Raw genomic sequence first — 12500 nt, forward strand, 5'->3', positions numbered from 1 at the left:
TCTGATTTGTGGGTTATTTTGTTACTTATTTAGGAGAAATTGGCTGACAGTTGGCCTTCAGGAAACTTTTACCTTCAGCCTATTTATAATACTTTTCTTCATAAGAACTCATTTCTATACATTCCATTCACTTAAAATAACAGACAGTGTAAACTGTTCAGGGATAATATTACATATTATTACTGCATAACTGTATTTTCTTAGCTCTAGGGAATATACTTTAATGTTTAATCCACCTAATTAGTAGTCTATGAACTCTAAACTTCAGTGTGGTACTGATAAGAGCACATGTTAATTTACTTCTCTGCTTTTCTCATAATTCTATGAAATATGCCATGCAAGTCAAATCATCCCAATTTTGTAGCTGAATAAACTAAGATACAAAGATATTAAGGGATAGGTTTAAGTAGCAAAGCTGGGACCAGAACCCAGCTCTTCCACTGAAAGAACAGCAGTCTTTCCATACACCTGGTCCCCCTCCCATATCTCAATAACCTCTGCTTAAATACTGCAGTTCATTAATAGTGGTTACAAATTACGGAAGATACACCCCTTTAAAATTTTACCGTAGCCACCAACTTGTTTCCAAGTTAACATAAAACAGATTTGTTAGATTCTGACATCTTATATAGTATGTTTATGTGTGTGCATTTATTTTGGGGTGGGGAATGAATACCAATTTCATTAAAATTGTTATTTTATTTTTATTAGTTCTCTTTTGAAAATTACCTGTGTACTGACTGATAAATACAAAATGTTGAGTTGAAGTAGATGTCTTGCTTTGTCCTGTCAATAGACACTGACAGTGACACTTTTATGACAATATAATTTAATCAGGAATTCGTTGTGGACAGTGAGCTAGCCTCAGTAGAACCTGGGTCAATGTCCCAGACTATTAAAAGTCCCATACAAGCTATGTGACCCTAAGCAAGTCACTTAACCTCTCAATGTCCCAGGAAACTCTACAGGACTCTAAGATGCATGCAGTGCTTTGATAGAGTTTCCTCACTGGTGATTTTCTACATAAGTGAAACAATAAATTCAGTCATCATCGTCATTATATTCATCACTAAAACAACAATGATAGTAATGATGATGATAAGGTTTCCATAGAGAATCAATATAAATTACTTAATTTATACCCAGTGCACGTGACGACTTGAAACATGAGCAATACCCAGGTTTGAGGGATCTGATCATGCCATGCATGAATATACACATTTACTACCTATAATACAATATGTAAAAAGCATATATACATATACAGAAATTCACATGTTTAAATGTATATATGTGTGTAACAGTAAGCACCCTGACATACACAGGGGGTCTGCTATCATAGGTTCTTAGATCTGCTTTTCTAAAAGGAAAGGCAACTTTTGAGGGGTCAACAATCACTTTAATCAAGCACATGTACCATTCACTTAGTTCAGTGGAAAAAGTCAACACCCTGAAGTGTAGAACTACAGAGAAAACACAGAGAAATCAAAGGTCAACAGACATGCTTCCAAATGTCTGACCGATCAACAGACAGTTCCAACTGTCTAACCATAGTTACCAGAGAGGGAAACACCAATATCTGGCTTTCCAAAGCTGGGGGGCTCCTTAGCAGCTTCCCAGAGTATCATCTGACCAAACAAACACTTCCAGTCAGTAAGCCTGACTCACCTGAGTCAGTAAAACCTCACCTGAGAGTCTTTATACTCTTATCAGAGCCAGAGGGTATCATAACCCTTGAGAACCAGTGCCTCATGAGAAAATTAACAAAAGGTGTAGGCCTTCTTACAAATCTTCCCAGGCCCGTTAATGGATGGGGAAGATATTCCTATTAAGAAGCAAAATTATATTAACAATAAACAAAAATGCATTATCAATATAGTGTGTCAGGGAATTTACACTTTTTCACATTACTTTGTTTCCTAGCTCAATCTTGGTTCTTTCTTTGAGGATCTCATGAAAGGTGCTCCTAATTATTATTAATACTCTAAGAATGTGCATATGGAAAACAATTTAAATAACCAATAAGATCAATGAAGTGGCAAATTAATTATCCACAGATGAAATATTTGACATATAACGTTGAGAGGAAAAATATTTTCTAAATACCACATCAACAACAACAGAGGCACATTTGTTTATAGGTAGTCAGTGGCATTCAAGCCAAGAATTGTGAGTGTTGCTCTTACTGTGTTTGCAAGATAAGATGCTTCCAACATGAAGAAAGTAGGGGAAAACATTAATCTGATACTTTTATGATTGTGAGAATATACGCATCCACTGGAGAGTAGAGAGGATGGGAAATCTCAAAGCTCCAAACTCTATGGAAAATAGCTAGTGTTGAGGACCAGGCAGGGAGTCTCATGAAGGATGAGATGCTAAAAGGACAGTAAAGATTAGTTGAGGAAACATAGAAAAATTACAACCACGCCTGAATTCTAACAGTGTGTCTAGTACCTCTGCTGATAAACAGAGCTCTCAAGACCTGTCTAGATTTTTAGTGACTGTCACTATACTGAGAAATTTGGTGTTCTTTTAGACTTTGGGAAGTTTTCCAAGTAGCTCTCTAAGAGTAATTCAATAGGACCTCCTTTCATTGTGATAGGAAGACAAAACAGTTAAATGACAACCAATATAATACTAAATAACTGGTTTGCAAACCAAACCAGTTATTACGCGTAAATAGCTGTATTTTTCAAATGAATTTTTTTATTTGTGGGAGTCAATAAGGAAAGGGGTACAGAGTTAGAAATAATCTTAGAAGTCATCAAATCGAATCATTTCATTTAATAGATGGGAAATAAAGGCCTATTTGTAGGCAGGAAGGCAAAAAGCAGTTATTAAATTCTTACATACCAGGCATTATGCAAGGGTCTATGGATAAAAATATAGGCATGAAGAAATAGTGACTTCCATTAAGGACCTTTCCTTCTAACATGCGAAAACATAAAAATCAGCTAAAAGAAAGGGAGTGGAGAATTGCCAAAACTGGGAGATGGTAGGAAAGTTCCTAGAGTAAGAAGCACAGTCACGAGGAGAATGAAACATCCTCAAAACAGAGGCCCAAGGAGGAAAAAAGAGGACCAACATGTCAGACAGATATTCCAGAGTCAAAAGACCCCAGGCATTGACAAGCCCCTTGATGAAAAAGCAACCAAGTCATGGTGGCAAAGTCCTTAGAGTCATAACTACACAGAGTTGGGAGGGGAACCCAGAGAAATTGTTACTTACCAAAAGTTATGCAGAAGGTCTAACTGCTGGATAGAGAGAGAATTTGAACCCAAACCCTCAAACTCCAAATTCTTTACCCTTTTCACTACTCCCCAGATTGGATAGTCATCCTATAAATGCCATTACTCTCTATAATAAATTTTCAGTTCTTGGAAAAACATTGTTATAGTTAATCAGATTACCCATTTGGCTATTTTAAGTTTTTTTTTTTAATTTTATAAGTAGTGGATCTTTGTATGTGGATATAAGTATAAGGATCTCTTGTGTGTATGTTCGTCCTTTGTTGCCAAAGAAGACCATGCCATCAGAGAAATGATGACATGACTTGCACTTGACTTTGTTTTGGAGGGAGGGAGGGCTGTGCAGGTCACCAGCCTCATTTCTCCTCCAGAGCCATCTGAATCCAATGACCAGATATTCATCAGAATGATTGGAGAGGACCCAGGATGAGGCAATTGGGGTTAAGTGACTTATCCAAGGTCACACTGCTAGTGAGTGTCAAGTGTCTGAGGTGAGATTTGAACTCAGGTCCTCCTGACTCCTGCACTGGTGTTCTATCCACTGCACCACCTAGCTGCCCCATGTAGATCTCTTAGTTCTTAGAATTAAGAAAAGATTATACTTACTTTTTGGAATTAACACAATTTATCTTATCAAAAATATCTCAAGTGTCTGACATGGTGATAAACTTTATGGTATTACTCAAGTACAGCAAGATTAGAAAGGAAAGCATGTAACCATAAATGACATTTTTTTTACAACCAGGAAAATTGAAAGGCACTTTGGCAATACACCTCATTTTTGTGTCTAGTATTGCCATTACCTTTTGAGAAGGATAAGGTTACATCTTATGCATTAAAACTACAACACAATTTTCTTCTACTTGTATGGTTTAATGCCCCTTTAAAACTTTAGCTTACTTTTAGCATACCTTAAAGTAATTTTGTGCTTGTATCTTATTTTCTTTTGGAGAGAGGGAAGAAGATTGGTCTACGGTATCAGAACTTACACACTTATTCACCTTACATGCTGCTCTAGTGACAAGGATAAGGCACCAAATTTTACAGTGTAGTCCAATTCACTTGCTGACATATGAAAACAACAAAGGATATGGGACTTGAATGAGTGCGTCAATTTCCTACTGAATTGTATATCAGGTAAATGGAGCCTAAAACCTCACTGAGCTACTTAAAAAAGTAATTCAGGATCTATTTGCTGCTATTTTAGTGGCTTTGTTTTTCCATAAACTATGTCACCCAGTCACTGACATTTTGGTTGGGATGATCTGGGTCCTCAAGAGCCTTAGGTAGAGTGAATAACCTATAATAGGCTACAAAAGAAAACTTTGCTTTCCTGAAAGTTAACACTGTCTTACTAAGCCCAGTTTTCTCTGTGTTGGAGAGTAGAATTTAGATTTCTGGTTTTGTTTTCATAAGTATTTTGGGATTTGACTTAGCAGTCTTTTTGTTTAATACTAAAATCTGCGACTCATTCATTTTCCATCAAAATACAGTTGCTTAAGCAAAAAATGAACAGATACTTGTCAAACATCTCTCTATTTTAACCTTAGTGACCTGTTTGAGTTTTTCTCGAAAAATATTTTACTGGTGAAGGTTTCTAAATGAAATGCTTTCAAAACAGAAAAAAAACTCAAGTGGTAACCAAAAGAATTTCCTTTGTTACTTTACTTTAAGAATGTTTTTTCAACTGTTTAATGTAAATAAAGCTTTTTGTAAGAATCTCTAGGTATCTCCACAGTAGATGTTTTATGGGTGCTATCACAATAGATGCTTTATGTCTTATTTTAATCTAACAATTTTTATATATGTCAACTTGTCCTATCTCTTTGGTAAGAGGAAAACGATAAAGGCAGATTATATAACATATTTCAGCAAAAGGAAATGAAAACTAACACGACTGTGAAACAATAGTAAAGTCTATCATCTAGTTAACTGAGAAAGAAGAATTGCATAGGAGACAGATACCGAAATAGGAGAGGTAAGAGATCTTGATATATGTCATGGATGAGACTAAATACCAAAACCTGAAGAGTGAGATTATACGACTTGAGAGAAATATAGTCAGGGTAGTACAGATAAAAAAAAAAAAGAAAACATGCTAGATTTGGAGTTACAGTAACTGAGTTGGAAAACCCGATCTTATAACTTCTGGTACCATAGAAATCTAGAAGGAACTTTAGTAGTCATTTATTCCAAAACCTTTATTTTACAGATGAAAGAACTGAGCCCATATCAAATTAAGCGATCTGCCAAAGATCACATAATTACTAAACAATAGAGCCAAAATTCTGAGTCCAGATCCTCTGAATTCAAAACTGTTTTCACTTATTATTTGTTTTACTTTAAGAAAATTACTTCATCTCTATGGAAATCAGTTTCCTAATCTATAAAATAGGAGTGATGGACTAGATGACCTATAAGATTTCTTAGAATTCTAAATTTTTGATTCCATGATGAGAAGAGAATGGGAGACCAGGAAAGGAACATAACTTAGTTTTGCTTTGATTTTCCTGTACATTGGAGGTTTGGGGTGATTGGATACTTCTATGAACATTTGCACTTGACATTTTAAAGAGTCATATTTTAAAATGCAATGGGATATAATTTTACTCTTGCTGTGAGGGATGTGTAATTTTAATGCAGCAATCATCAGACAGGGAAACTTAAATTAATAGTTTATTGTATTGCTAAAATATGTTTCAATATTTAAGGAACAGTCTTGAAATATAATTAAAGCCTTTCCTACAGCTTTGATTAAAATTACTTCTGAGTCCACTAGCAGTATAATAACATTTAGTGTCAATCATTTAAAAATTGTTCTGTGTCATGAGGGAGGGAAGCTATTATCAGGCCTGAGAATTAGAAGTATCAGGCAAGTAAATAACCTGTCATACTGCTGCTAATACTGATTAATCTCGAGGGCATTCTCTCTTTCATAAATGAAATGGGATTGTAAATACAAATTCAAATTGGGCAAACATCCAATGAATATACCTGACCTACCTGTAAGGGTAGACTGGCTGAACATAATTCAAAAGTCACTGAATCAATCAGGGCTATCCCCAAGTGGAGACATTCTAAAAGGGGGTATCAGGTCACAGCTTCCTATTTCAATCCATTTCAATTTAACAAATATTTATGAAGCACTTACTCTATGCAGGGTAGAGAGGCAGTATGCTGCAAATATTTGACAGGAAACCTATCTGGTATCTCAACTCTAAATTAGTGATTTTGTTATTGTTTTTTAGCCACGCCAGGCATTTCTGACATGTTGTATCCCCATTGGGGGTTTTCTTAGCAAAAATACTAGAGTACATCTCCATTTCCTTCTCTAACTCATTTTACAAATGAGGAAACCGAGGCAAACAGGGTTAAGTGACTTGCCCAGGGTCACACAGTTGGTCAGTGGCTGAGGTCAACTTTGTACTCGGAAAGATGAGTCTTCTACCCACTGTGCCACTGAGCAACCCCAAACCAGTCATGCACTGTTGTAATAGAAATTGCAGTAGCTTTAGTGTTAGAGAACCTGGGTTTAATTCCTGAATCTGCCAGTTGACATCTTTGTGATCTCATAAACATCTTTTAGTCTTAATTTCCTCAACTATTGGACTTGGACTGGATAATTAGTTCAATTCTAATAAATCAACCTAATTCCCTTCTAGCTCTAAATCTGTGTTCTTAGGTTCAAAGCATTTCTGATTTTTGCTCATATTGTCCCTAGGAATAAATCAGGTTATATATTTTGTCTGTAGTAAATTCTGAGGCATGGAGCATAAGCATCTCCCCAAAGCAGCCCTTGAAATGCTTGGGGGAACTATTATAGATGACAAAGAAGCTTTTGTAGAGCGGGAAGGATCAGGTTCAAGAAGAAATTTAGCTTTGGTTCCAGAATTACATCTTCTATCATACTCAGTTAGGTTATGTGTAGGAGGAGATACCTAATGGATATTGCTAGCAGGGACAGAAATAGAATGTTCTCCTGAATTCTTTTCTTGTAAGATTTGCCAAGTACTGCAAAGCTCTCTAGAACTTTCTGGTCTTACTTGCATTTGTGGTCAGCCAACCTACAGACAGGTTGAGAAAGACCTCTTTTATATAACTCTCTATGAATAGGGTTCATTATTAAATGTTTATCATTAAATAAAATGGTGTACTCTATCTGGATATTATACTTTCTGAACAGATAGAAACATCTGCTTTTTTGGCCCTTCACTGAGACTCATATCCTTCCCCTGCAACATGTCTCTCCTCTTCCTTTCTCTCCATTCAAAGAGGCACTGCAATAATTCCAGTCCTCATTCCTTTGTGCAAACCACTGCAAGAGCTTCCTAATATCTTTCTGTCTCTCCCCCTCTCCAGCCCTTCCTCCACACAGCAAAGTGTTATTCCTAAATATAGGTCTGACATTATTTGACTTGTACTCAAGCAGCTTCAGTGGCTCCCTATTGTCTGCAGGATAAAATGCAAACTCCTTTATTTGATGTTTCAGGGACTTTAGAATCTGGTTCCCATCTATTTTTCCCAAGCTGATTTAATATGACTTTCCCTCATTTACTCTAGACTCTAGGCAAATTAGCCTACCTGCTATTCCCTGTACATGCATTCCTCATCTCTCCTTCATGCCTTTAAACCCGATGTCCTTTATGCATTTATTCCCATCTCTTGTTATACTAAGCTCCATTTAAGGGTTAGTTCACATGCCACCTGTTAAAACAGGTTAAACAACTATGTTAAACAACTGCAAACTCCGATAGTTAACATTCCACATACATCACACTAAAACACATTTTGTACATACGTGTGTTATTTATATATTTGCAGAATTAGCATGCAAAGTCTATGCACATAGTAAGTGCTTGTCAAATTATTACCAATTATATATGTACATATACATATTTACATATGTGTGTGCATACATATACTTGTATATGTACATATAAAGCTGATAATGTGATTTAACTCATATATACTATTAGGAAGATTAGGTGAGGTGTAATGTTGCAAATGTAAAACAAGATATTTAGAAATGAATGCACATTAATTCTCATGGTTAAACATACAACATTAATGATAACAAAAAAAATGTAATCGTTAGTTCAGAGGAAATGCAATTTCTCTCTTTAAGTGTTCAAAGGGTTGCCATAGAGAAAACTAATTTCACTTGGATCTGAATAGGAGAATTAGAAGCAATGGTTCATAAAACATAGATTTAGTTCTGGAAGGAATCTCAGAAGCTGTCAAATTCAACCCCATCATTTACTTATGGGGAAACTAAGGCAAAGATATTTAAATGATATGTGCAGAGTCCAGCAGTTAGTGTGTGAGGTAAGGATTTAACTAGGGCTTCCTGATTGCACATTCCATGCCCAATCTATTACAACACAGTACCTCTCAAATGACAAGGCCATAGATTTTGGCACAGAATAAATATCTTCCCAATGATTAGAGCTATGCTTAAATGTAATGGGCTGCCTCATAGGAGAGAGAGCTGCTCTGTGTTCTCAGATCTCACTTTAAGGTGGCAAGATCTAAAGCTTCAGAATGCTTTATTCTCAGAGGAACAAAACAGTAAGAGTCTATGGATGCCCTTTTTCCTAAGGCCTTTTAAAGAAAGAAAAATGTCTTGCTTTAGAAGTATTGTGGCCTCACTACGAATTTAATTAGGAAGACCACAATTACTTTGTTATATGTTGCTGGTTAAAAAAAAAATGCTAGAGGCTTTTCAGCAAATTTAAGCTTTAAGTAAATAATTACTCGAGTCAACATTTTTATTAAATTAAGTCATTTGTAATTATAACTTTGACTACTCAGCAATTTTTCATTAGAATATTAACAAGCTATTATAATTTTCAGGGGGAGGGGAAGTCTCTCTAGCAAATTTAGTGCCCAGGAGCTGATTTCCATTTATAACCCTGAAGCTTTAATTCATCTCGTGAGGCAAACATAAGCACAGGTAAAATCAACAATAAAACTTCCCAAACCTTCCATCAATATTAAAGAATAATAACCACAGCACATTTATTAAACCCTCACAGAGTGGTTGGCATTGCAAGGAACATTATAAAACAGCATGGTTTCCAGCCTCATGCCACAACCCAGGTACTTCAAGCTCACCTCACGTCAATCTCCAAGCTCATTCACCTCATAAAATTTGCACAATGCTGCCAAGAAGTCCCTTGCCTTCTGGAATTGACATTATATCTCCCCGTACTTAATAGGGGTGGGATCATGTAGCTACTTTATTTTGCATGTATCAATGGACAACACTGACAGTTTCCACTTGGACTACAACCAAATGATAATAAATGACTTAGATGAGAAAACATTACCTTTTCTCAAGCTGTGTCTATATACCTAATTTGTTGTAATTAAGGATAAAAACTTAAGTAAAACAAACCAGAAATGAAATAAAAATGAAAATCTGTTTCATATTATTATTCGTGGGAAGGTAGATACTAGCTTGCATCGTTCTTTCTTATATGTTCCATTCCATTATTATTTCCCAGAATATAAAGCAAAAAATTCGTCTAGTTGGTAGACTAGACGAATTTTTACAAGTCTAGCCTCACCCTCAAGTCATACTCTCCCACTATAACATGTTTGAGCAAATGTCCAGTGACAAGCCTAACTCTGTCTTGGTCCCCACTGAATCATATTTCTCTATTTATTTTATCATTATAATATAAAGATGGCTTTTTCACCTCAACATGAAAGATTCCTGCACAGATTCATTTGCCTAAAATTCAAGGCAGGCAAGCATGTGCTCATTGGAGCAATCCTCAGCAGATCAGAATCTTATGAGACTTATGCCTGAATATAGTAATTACATCAGGAGATGTAAACTTGGGAAGGGGAATTAGAATTAATCTGATGAAGAGCTACATGGAGAAAATGAGGGCCCTTGTCACAATAGCATTATTTGCCAGAGTAGAACCAGAAACACAGCCTGTTGAGATCCTCTGAGAGCCTATTTAATATGGTTGAGGCAGAGGGAAGAAATCAGAGGTACAAGCCAAGGAACAGGTGACACTGTCCTTGAAGCAACATTCAGAGAATTTGGGCTACAGTTAAGCAGGAGACAAAAACCCCAGGATAACAACTCCACCTGGAGAGAACTAGAAGCCCAAAGTCAAAAATAAATATCCGTATCACTACCGAAATCTTAGCCTTGACCAATTGTCACATGAGTTGTCCAAGTTAGAGACTTATTGTCCATTTGCTTTACTTGTATGTATTGCTTTGATATTCCATCTCAATTAAATAATTTGATATTTGATTAGAGACTCTTGATGATCTATGAATAGATAATAATCCACTTGTGGGCATTTGAACCATGACTGGTATGAAAAATTAAACAAAACAGCCTAAGTAGAATGTGTGAAAGTAGAAAGGGGTTTCAGAGCCATAGTTTTCAAGGGGACCTCACCGAACTTTGGTTACTGTAAATTTCATAGAGATATATTAAGCACTTAATAAAAATATGTTGGTTTTTTTTATGAACATCATGCACTTTAAGTGAGAAACTCAATTCATACATGCATATCAGATGGTGAATCATTTGTTCCATCTGGCTATTTCTGGAACACAAAGAAAAGAGTATAACAAAAGTAACAACGACAAAATTAAAACTAACTCAGGTTTTCTTAAAATTTAACCTCATTTGTGCAAAATTAAATTCACTGTACTTTTGGTTGTCCTACTCCTCCAGTCCTTTGGTGAACAGGGATTAGAGAGATTTGGCTCCTGAACCCTAAAGGCTTCAGCTCTAATCCATTAGCTTTCCCTTCCATATGTTGGGCTGGGGCTGTGTATTTTTCCATTGCTCTGTTCCTCTGGGGAAAAGGATTATTCTTCAAAAGGAAGAGAAAGCAGTTACGCTCACTGTCATTCTGACCAATAAGAATGAACTGGTTTTGAAATAGAAAAGATGGGAGCCTTAGGAGGAAGTAGCAATGACATCAAAGAGTTCATGATGAATAAAGAAACACTGTACATAGTCTGATGCTCACCTCCAATTTGGGCATCGAAGATTTCAAAGAACTCGGAGAAAGGAGAAATTTGATTCCACAGCCCAAAGTTTTACAGGAGGAATATACCCAAGAGTGTGAGGATATTACCAAAAATCAAATACTGACAATAAAAATACAAACTATTTCAGTCAATAAGAAAAAGCAGAGTTTTCTAAATATGTGTGTATGTATATACATATATATGTATAGAGAGAGACACATACACACTATAGTTGTATATATGAGCAAATAAATCATTGAACAACATTAATAAGATATATATGTATGTGCTTGTATGCTTTATATATGTGCATATACATACACACTCATATATGTATGTATATTAAATATATATATATGGCTGTGTGTATATATCTATGTATGCATGCATGTGTGTGTTTTAAATAAAGCACTGAATGTAAAAGTAAGGTCAAGGAACTAGCTAAAGGTGAATTCAAAACAGTGGCATGATCCTGGAAGAATAATGTGAGAAATGCTAAATCTGATAATTAATGCTAAGGATAATTAAAAAAATAAACTCTGTTCAGGGCAAGAGGAAGAGATCAAAAAAATGACAATAGCTTTTCAGGTGGATGGTATGTTGATAATAGATGATGGAAAAAAGTCAGCACTACGTAATACTCATGTTGTTTCTTAATTCCATTTAAAGGAAAAGAGAATGGCTGGGGATACAATAAATATTTTTCAAATGATAAGTTGATTACTTTGATTTTAATTATTTTCTAAAATTTCAGTATATATACTATCAAAGGGATGGTCTTTGAGCACTTTGAAAGGGAAGTGGTAATTACTAAGATCTAACAAGTTTTTGTCAAGAATAAGTCATGCCAGGGTAGACTTGTAACATCATAAAGGTAGGTTTACAGATCAAAGGAAAACTATAGATGGAAAAATATACATGGAATTAAGCAAATAAATAGATAAATCTCGTGATATCTTTTGAAAAAGAAGAAAATCCAAATGGACAGAATCTAATATAGTGCTTGATGGACAAAAGATAATAAACTTTTCTTGATTTGAAGAAAAAACTGGAAATGTAATATGGTGCTTGGACTCCACACAAAGATGCAGATAAAGCTTATTCTGGACAACATAGAGGCCAGTCAGTATTTTAAAGCCTCTCATTTAGAAGTTAGAGTTATGCCACTGGGGAATGGCTGAACAAGTTATGGTATATGAATGTAATGGAATACTATTGTGCAATAAGAAATGATGAACAGGA

The sequence above is a fragment of the Notamacropus eugenii genome, chromosome 3 (genome assembly GCF_028372415.1).
Source record: "Notamacropus eugenii isolate mMacEug1 chromosome 3, mMacEug1.pri_v2, whole genome shotgun sequence".
Lineage (NCBI taxonomy): Eukaryota > Metazoa > Chordata > Mammalia > Diprotodontia > Macropodidae > Notamacropus > Notamacropus eugenii.